The sequence below is a fragment of the Lemur catta genome, chromosome 1 (genome assembly GCF_020740605.2).
Source record: "Lemur catta isolate mLemCat1 chromosome 1, mLemCat1.pri, whole genome shotgun sequence".
NCBI lineage: Eukaryota > Metazoa > Chordata > Mammalia > Primates > Lemuridae > Lemur > Lemur catta.
Genome location: NC_059128.1, coordinates 93,636,417 through 93,646,183, shown reverse-complemented (window position 1 = coordinate 93,646,183; position 9,767 = coordinate 93,636,417).

Sequence of the window (9,767 nt, the reverse complement as noted above, 5' to 3'; positions counted from 1 at the left end):
TTTGATAATAGCCATCCTAGCAGGTATGAAATGGTATCTCATTGTGGTTCTGCTTTGCATTACCCTGACGGCAACAATGTTGAGCTTATTTGCTATTTGTACATCTTCTTTGGAGAAGTGTCTATTCAGATCCTTTGCCCATTTATATAACATTCTTGAAATGACAAAATTATGAAAATGGAGATTAGTGGTCTAAAAGAGGTTAGGGACTGGGGTGTGGGGAGGAGAGAAGGGAGGTGGATGTGTTTATGAAAGAGCAACACAGGGATCCTGGTGGTGATGGGATTGTTCTTTATCTTGACTGTGGTGGACGATACATAAACCCCCACATGTTATTAAATGTCTTTGTAAATTTCAGAATATTATGGGGGTACAAATGTTTTGGCCACATGAATTGCTTTTGTACAGCCTGAGTCAAAGTTATAAATGTTTCCCTCACTAAATAGTGTGCATTGTACATGTTAGGTGTGATTTTACCCATCCCCTCCTCCCCCACCCACCTGCTTGATTTCCGTTGAGTTTCGCTTCCATCTGTGCACACGAGTGCTGATCGATTCTTTCCAATTTAACAGTAAGTACATGTGGTGTTTGTTTTTCCATTCTTGCAGTACTTCACTTAGGAGAATGGTCTTCAGTTCCATCCAGGTTGTTTGTTATTAAATTTCATAGAAATAAATACACATACATGAGTACATATAAAACTGGGAAAACCTGAATTAGATTGATGGATTGTATTTATGTCAATATCCTAGTTGTGATATTATACAACAGTTTCATAAGGTGCTACCACTGGAGGAACTGGGCAAGAGTTACACAGGATCTCTCTGTATTATTTACCAGCACATGTGAATCTATAATTTTCTTAAAATAAGAAACTTAATTTTAAAAATGCAATTTAAAAAACCTCCTGTCACCCTCAGAATGTTTTCATGCCTGTTCCTGATTATGACTATTGCACAACTTCCGCAGCCCTACTCGAGCCCTGGCTTCTCCACGTAGGCTTCTTTGATCAACATGTTCTCTCCTCCACCTCTGTCTTTTGTTTTCTAACTATTGTCCATGTTGACTCTCCTGACTCAGACTGCAAACCATGGAAGGCATAACTGTCATACACATTTGTGTCCCTCATGTGCAAAGCAGTGCAGGACTTGTTGTCTGAAGGGTCTGAATTTGGGTAAGCTCAGTTTCTTCATCTGTAAATTAAGGCTAATAATAATTACATTGAAGATTTTTTTTGAAGATTAAATGTGCATTAACTTGTAAAAAGACAAAATATAAGCTTTAGTGAGTAGACTGGCTGAATGGGGTACAGATCAGAAATTTATTCCCCATTAATGTTATTTTTAGTGAAAATAAAAAACAAGATGTCAATTACTAAAATCCCTAGTTCTCTTCCTGCTACATGTGAAGTAATCTTCCAGTCCGAACTTGCACAGTTTGTTTTCATCCTTACATCTCTTTCCCTCAACGTGTCAACTTAATTGGTCACTGCCCCAGTGATCAAGGACAAAATAGGAATTCAGTTCCAATCATCCGAAGAGCCAGCCTATAGCCCTGTTGGATCGGAATTGATGGAAAGTTAGTGAATAGCCCTTTCTTGAAACGTCGTAATGACCTTTTAAAAGAAGGTAATCAAGTCGTACATGAATGCGTTCTCACTGTCATCATGGGGATTTTAAGCTCTTGGGAACTGGGACCCAACGCTGCAGACTCCTCCACGTCCTGTCCCTCCAGATCAGCAGGGCCTGAAACACTTCTCTGTCGCTGTGTCACTGTGTGCTCCTGTGTTAGCCACAGGGCCTGTGGGCATCCCCACTTTGCTGATGAGCAAGTTGTGCAGCAGAAGGGACCCAACGGAGGGCCTTTCAGTCAGGTGGTTCCTCCTGTGATCTTAAGCACAATTAGCCCCGGACAGATTTACCTCCTGGGAAAGTCAGAAAGGATTCTCTATTTTTTTTTTTTTTTTGGTTCAAAAAACAAAGAATGAGGTAACCTACATCTAGTCTCACAACTCTGAACAATTTCCAAGTGCAGATATTAAAACTCCAGAATCCAAGGAGGACAGACAGATTAATTTATTCATCCCATCCGCACTGCTGGGGGCCTTCTGCAATTCACAGCGTTTGATGCACGTGAGTGGAGCAACCCCGGCCTATGGCTCACAGGCTGCATTCAATTCACTGCAACTTGTAAAACCTTTTACAGAGAGTCACTACGGCATCTGGCTTCTGTGCTGGGGACATACAAGGATGAACAAGGCAGTGGGCTGTCAAGAAGCTCACAGTCAAGGAGCTCCACAGGGAAGACAGGTGGAGAGCCCCTGCAGGTGGTTAAGCAGCTGTGCTCTGCACAAGGGAGCCTGGCGGGGGAGGAGAGTGGGCACAATCCAGCCTGTGCTCCTATTGCCAGGCCAGGTGTTTACCTCTGGAGGAAGGGACACCTTTTCCCAATATGCACAAAGGAGCAATGTACAGACTCAGGACTAATTTAATGCAATAAGTGCTATAATAGAGGTGGATATTAATAGCCATGGGAAGGGAGGAGAGAGCAGGTGAGTCTTCCCAGGGGAAGGGATTAAGGAGAGTGACAGAGAATGAGGGATATTTCAGAAAGGCCTTGGAAGGGGAATGGGAATTTACCCAGTGGAACCGGTCAAAACAAAACAAGGCTGGGAAGCAGAGGCAAAGATGCAGGGCTGGACAATACAAGGCCTATTTACAGAACAGGGAGTGGCTCCACTGGCTGATGCAGGTGAGGCCAGAAGGTAGGCAGAGCCAGGTGGCGCAGGCCTTATAAGCCACCCTGAGGACTCTAGGCTTTAGCCTTTAGGCTGTTGGTTCAAACTTTGGTGTATCTGAAACACATGGAGAGCTTGTTCCAAGTGTAGTTTCCTTAGCTCCAGCCCCAGAGAAGGGCTCTGACTCAGTAGGTCTGGGGAAGGGTCCAAAATGAACATTTTAAATGATTTGCCTACAGGTTTTTGGTACAGTGGTCAGAGGAGAGACAGTGCTGAGCAATATGGGTGTTCATAGAAGTTTAAGCTGCAGAGCATCTGGTGGGCTCCCCTGAGCAAAGAGCCCCAGCTGCAAGGTGGAGGGAGAAGGGCAGCTGGTGGAATTCACTTTGTAGTGAATTAGCAAGCTAGCTCAGAGCCCAGCCCTTTGTGAATCCACCCCTAAATGTGTAGATCAAACAAACAACAGTTTAAACTGTAAACTAAGCAGATGGTAGGGACAAGAGGCAAGGATTTCAGGCCCAGCTCTACCACCAAAGGGGTGGGTCACTTCAGGCTAATCATTTTCCCTCTGAATCTCAGAATCTACATCTGTAAATGAACATGCACTCTGAGGCCCCTTTCAGCCATATGGTGCAAAAATTCTAAACCTCACATCAAGAGGTTCATCATAGAAGATAATGCTGGATAAGGCCAAAAAAACAAAACAAACGAACAACAACAAAAAAAACTTTCTAATAGAGGAAGTTGGAAAAGGCTCAGAGTTGTTTTGGGGAAGGGAGGTTCTTTCCGGAAGCTTCTCAAGCCTCTCTCTGTGCCTCATAGCACCCATCACAGTGCTCTGTATCTGTGTCTGGCCCCCCAGTAAACATTTCCTGCTAATGAACAGCATGTAGGGTGTCAGAACTGGGTCTTCCAGGCTGGGCACATCTATTGAACTCCTCTGTCGGTGCTTTAGCCAGCTGTGATAATTAAGCATTCAATATAGTGACTCTCCTTTTCCAGACTTTTGATAATTAGGCTCCAGTATCCTCAGATAGTGATAACAAGGCCGTAATGATAACCCTGAGGGGATTGTAACTTTTTTTTGAGATGGGGGGTCTCACTTTGTTGCCCAGGCTGATCTTGAACTCTTGGTCTCAAGTGATTCTCCCGCCTCAGCCTCCTGAGTCACTGGGATTACAGGTGTGAGCCGCTGTGCCTGGCAAGGTGATTGTAACTTTTATGTGATTGGGTGGGAGAAAGAATTAGAGATTTTAAAGGTTCTTCTTGAACCTGAACAGCCTTTGGTATACGTATACTGTAGCCTTAAAACTCGCCAAATGGAGGTAGTGATGTGGGACATTTAAAAATAAAATAGAAAGTGTAGACCAGAGAAAGCAGCATTTGGTTTGCTGGGGAAATGGTTTTCCTTCTCATCACAAAGCATTTCACTACCCATATGCATATCAAAACATCATGTTGTTTGCCTTAAATATGTACAATAAAATCTAAAAAAAAGCCTTTTATCAATCCTCAAATTGGAGGAGCCCGAGAGGAGGATGCAGTTAGGCTGGAACAATGCAATAGGCACGTTGAGCGCATTGTTGGTCAAGGAACAGCCAAGGCTGGAATGGAAGCTGTGACCAGGGAGATCATTTAGAGGATACTGTAGCCAGTGACACTCCCGAGGAGAGGCAGAAGCTGTCCCTCCCATCTCCATGCTGCCCCTTCCAGCCACCAGCACCTGCCTGAGGACTCTTGGAGCTGGAGCCTGTCTTGCCCGTGAGTGCAGCAAGCAGGAAGTGTCAGGGAATATTTGCTGCCCCTTCCAAAAGAAGACTTACAGGAGTAGGTGTAACATGCCCAGCACCCTGTTCCATGGGTGGGATGATTGTCTCCCAGAGTCCCTCCAAATCCCAGGGATTAAGCTTCAGCCACCACGGTAACCTGCCTGATCTCACATCCTTCACTGTCTCCTTCCTGCCCCTGTCTCACATCCCCACTGGTATGTCCTGGGATCATCTCCCAGACAAACTACCTGATCCAGAATCCTTGTGTCACGTTCTACTTCTGGGGAAACCCCAACTAAGATATCAGGCCATCAGGGAACATGATTGCTAGGGACACTGACTTGTGGCGAGGGGGCTAATAGAAGAGAGGGCACCACCATGGGGCTTGTAAGACTTAAGAGGAAGTATCTGAAGAGTTGAGCATAAAAAGAGGTGCGCACAGGGCAGACGTGTGGAGGGGTGCAGGAGGAGACGGCCTTGACTGGATGCCTACTCTGGGCCCGACCCTGTGTTTGGGGTTAGACATATCTTGTTTCTATCCATCCTTACAGCAACACTATGAACTAAGAACATGTTATCTACATTGTACAGAGGAGAAAACTCTGATTGAAGAAGTAATTCATTTATGATCTTGTGACTAGTGAGTGGAAAAGGGATTTGTGCTCAGGCCTCCCTGGCACCAAAGTCTATGCTGTATTCCTGAGAGCTCACCCAGCAGCCCACATGTCACCAGTGATCAGTGACCAGTCAGTGTGGTCTTTGTGAGGAAGAGCCAGCTGTTCCCCAGGCCAGGCCAGGCCTCCCAGGGTGGAAGGACCTTAGCAAGGTTGAGGTCAGCCACGCTGGTTGTCGGCTTAGCAGATCCAGAAACTTGATTCGTCAGCCCCCTCGCAGTGACTGGCCCAGAGAGACTGAGCGCCAGCCACCAAACCCTCCAGCAGCTCATGCATGATCTAGGTACTAATCTGTTGACTTGACATTCGTGTTCTTTGGTGTATTAGTATCCTGTTGCCACGTAACAAATTACCACAAACTTAGTGGCTTCAAACCACACACATTTATTAGCTTACAGTTCTGGAAGTCTGAAGTCTGAAATTAGTTTCACTGGTCTCAAATCAAGGTGTGGGCAGGGCTACATTCCTTCCGAAAACTCTAGGGAAGAATCTATCTCTGCCTTTTTCCGATGCTAGAGACCACCTTCATTCCATGGCCCTTTTTTAAATCTCCAAAGCCAGCAGCATCTTCCAGCCTCTCTGTCTGACTCCGATGCTCCTACCTCCCTCTTGCTACCTTTGGCTCATCAGAATAATCCAGGATAATCTCCTCATTTCAAGATCCTTAGTTTAATCACATCTGCAAAATCCCCTTTGCCAAGTAAAGTAACTTATTCAGAGGTGCCAGGGATTAAGACCTGGACGTTTTGGAGAAGCCCTTATCCAGCCTACCCTAGATGGTCAGTTTTTTCTCTCCCCGTAGCAGGAAAGGCTATGTTTGAGCCAGTCTATGATCAGAGACTGCATGGGATCTGAAACCAGAGCATAGGGGTGTGTATGTCTGCATGGACAGGCCATCAGCCAACTGTGAACCATCTGGGCACCAACCTGCTTCCAACCAATACAGAGTGGAAACTTCTGACACTCGGCTTCCCTTCTTGTAGACGGCATACACTTTGTCACACAGACTCCAGCACTGGTTGTCAGGTTACTGCTCTACTTACTCTTAACACTCCATCCTTGGTGCATTTACAAATCATCTTGTATCATTGCTTAATGGACCTGTCCCATCCTGGGTTCCCTTTAATCGTGTCCATTAGCCTCTCTGACAAACTAAAACCTAGCAACAGCATTGGACCCAAGTGTTTTCCCAGGGCCTCACTGCTCCCTGCCCTTCTCTCCCTACCTCTTTGACTTTTGGCCACAGCCTTGGGTTCCAAAATCTGCTCTGCCCTTCCCAGATGGCTTTGACAACCTGCTACAACTTTTTCCTCTGGTTTCTGTGCACAGATAATCTCATCCATTATGTGTTGAGTTCTATGAGTCACCTTGTCTCGAAGTTTTGGGAATACCTGATCTTAGCCTTTGTACTGACCTTTTAAAAAAAAAAAAAATTGCTGATTCTCAGTTTTCATTTCTCACTCAACTTCTTCTTCTTTTTTTTTTTTTTTAAGACATCATCTCACTCTGTTGCCCGGACTAGAGTGCCATGGCGTCAGCCTAGCTCACAGCAACCTCAGACTCCTGGGCTTAAGTGATCCTACTGCCTCAGCCTCCCGGGTAGCTGGGACTACAGGCATGCGCCACCATGCCCGGCTAATTTTTTCTATATATATTTTTAGCTGTCCATATAATTTCTTTCTATTTTTAGTAGAGACGGGGTCTCACTCTTGCTCAGGCTGGTCTCGAACTCCTGAGCTCAAACAATCCACCCGCCTCGGCCTCCCAGAGTGCTAGGATTACAGGCGTGAGCCACCGCGCCTGGCCCATTTCTCACTCAATTTCTACCTCTCTGAAAACCATTCCCTAAGTGCTCTGTGAGAACCCGTGTATAGGCTGAACACTGAGGACGGCCTTGGGCATATGACAGTGAGACTTGCTCCTGCTCTCAGGAAGCCCAGAGACCATTAGAAAAGATGGATCTTTATCAGATAATGATACTCACCAATGTGTAATTATGAATGAGGATAATTACTCTTAAGAACAGAAACATGATTAATGAAAGTTTAAACAAAGAGACCTGCCCTAGATTGGGGGTTCTCAAGGGAACCTTCCCCGAGGAAGTGCCATTTGAACTGTGATCGGTGGGTGGAGGGGAGGGAAGGGGGAGCTGGGGTGTGAATGTGGCTGCAGGCAGGGAAGCGCCAAGGAAGGGTCTTGGGTTTTAGCCTATGAGCAAAAGGTTTTAAGCAAGGGGAGGGGGTGACGCAATCAGATTTGTGTGCTGAAACCATCTTCCTGTGATAGCGCGCAGAACAGATTATTGTGGGGAGGGCACGGCAGAAATGGTGCAGGGAAAGCAGTCAGAAGGCTCTTGCAGTCACAGAGCAGAGACATGAAGGTAACTTGGCCAGGGTGGTGGTAATGGAGAAGGAGGGAAGTGGTTGGTTGCTAAGGAGTAATTCGAAGGTTAAAAACCCAAAGGTATGTGGTTCAGGTTTGAATATGGGGCAAGACAGTGGAAGGTTTCAAAGATGCAACCAAGCTTGCTGTTATAATAACCAGAGTGATGTTTACATTTAATGCAGTAAAACATTTTCAAAAGGAGGAAATGCCAGCTCTTGTGTATCTTGTGACAGGCCTAAGGAGAACAGCTGGCTTCAGCATGAGGGGGTTGCCCAATCCTTGTGAACCTCAGGCATGACTGTGGAGGTGGCTTCTGGGAGAAGTTTACATAGCCAAGTTCAAGTCCGTGGGTGGCCAACAGAATTAATGCTTTTTATCATCAGAATCCCCTTAATGTTCTTTGTAGTAGGATAGTAGGGAGAGGGACTGTCTCTAAAACCAAACCACCACCGTGAGGGGGCTGACCTTAGAACGAGAGGCTCGCAGTAAATTGGAGAATTCTGGGAATCCAACCCCAAGAATGCTGGTCCCTTTCCCCACTTGTGGCTGCCTTTTGAACTCCGGGATTTGGCAGTCAGTCAAACCAAATAACTCTGGGGTGCAAAAGTCAATGGAGTCCAGAACAATCTCTGCTCCACTGCTTCAGACTAGATGTCTCTAACAGGCATGTCTTGGAATTTTTGCCCTTTTCCCTTTTCAGTTAGAACAGATTCTCTGGTATAACTGAAACAGATTCTCTGGCGTAGACACTTTCTTCTCAAAGTATCTGCTTTTATTTTTTACAACAAGGCACTTGGTCGCTGCTTTATTGGGAGAGAACTTCCAAGATTTCAAATTTGAGTCTTTGGTCCCAAGTATTCTGGTGGCACCACTTGGATGTCCTAGTTAAAGCCACTTGTTAAAGTGAGTGGATCCCTTTGGAACACTCAGAGTCAGCCACCCAAGCACTGGAGACCCTCAGCTCAGCAGAGGGACAGTGAGGGAGAGGAGTGTGGACCTCAGAGGGAGGCTGAGGCTCTCAGACAGGGAGACTGGCCAGTGTGCTCCAAACCTGCCATTACTTTTGTTCAATTACACATTATGAGAAGGGGAAGGAACAAGGAAAGCAAATTGATGCTTAATAATTATTGCCTCCAATGCACATCTAAGGAAGGCACCAGCACATCATAGTTGAGATCTACCCACAGCTGGAACACCTAGGAGTTCGAGGTTGCAGTGAGCTTTGATGGTGCCGCTGCACTGTAGCCTGGGTGACAGAGCAAGACCTTGTCTCTAAGAAAAAACAGTGAATACCTGTGGTAACGATTTCATTCATCAGCACATGACGTGTGAGTCACTCCTCCTCACCCCATTTGTGTCTTACCTGAAGACCAGTAGGGCAGCTTCAGACACCTCAGTTCCATTCTGTCATCTGTTCTGCTTGCCCAGCACCCAGCTTCTCCCTCCCCTATCAAGACACTTGCTGGTGGTGTTCCCTGTTGCACTAGTCCTTACGCCCTGTCTCAGCCTGGAAACTTCTCTGCCTTGCCTCTTTCTGGCCTCCCCTGATCCTGGCCTCCAGGAACCAGCTCCTGGCTCTGACCTCCCACTGGGTACTCGGGCAGGTGTTTAGATCCTCATGAGCAGACTGTGAAGTGGGAACTATCCTCATTTTACAGCTGGGGATACTAGTGCCCAGAAAGGTTCAGTGATTCATACAGGACCACCAGCTCTGGACTACGCTGCTTGTGATTTTGTAATCCAAAGAATCCATTGTTGCAATTTTAGTTCTAAAACAGCAAAATCATCACCCACTTACTTGGGTGGTGAGGATTAGAGAGATATAGATGCAAAATTAGTGAGAGTAGCATAAATAAGGCTTGGGTCATTGAAAGCCAAGCGAACAAATTGTAAGTGTTCACTCTTGTCTCGAGTGTTTTGTATTCATTTATCTTGGGCTGTCATAACAAAATACCACAGACTTGGGTGGCTTAAACAATAAAAACTTATTTCCTTACAGTTCTGGAGGCTGGAAGTCTGAGATCAGGGAGCCAGCACGGTCAGCTTCTGTGGGCCCTCTTCCGACTTGTAGAGAGCCACCACGCCTACTTCCTTACCTGGCAGAGGGAGGCAGACAGAGCCCAGGGTCGGGGTGGGGGTGGGGGTGGGGGAGAGTGAGAGTGTGTGCACTCTCTGGGTCTCTTCTTATAAGAACTCTAATTC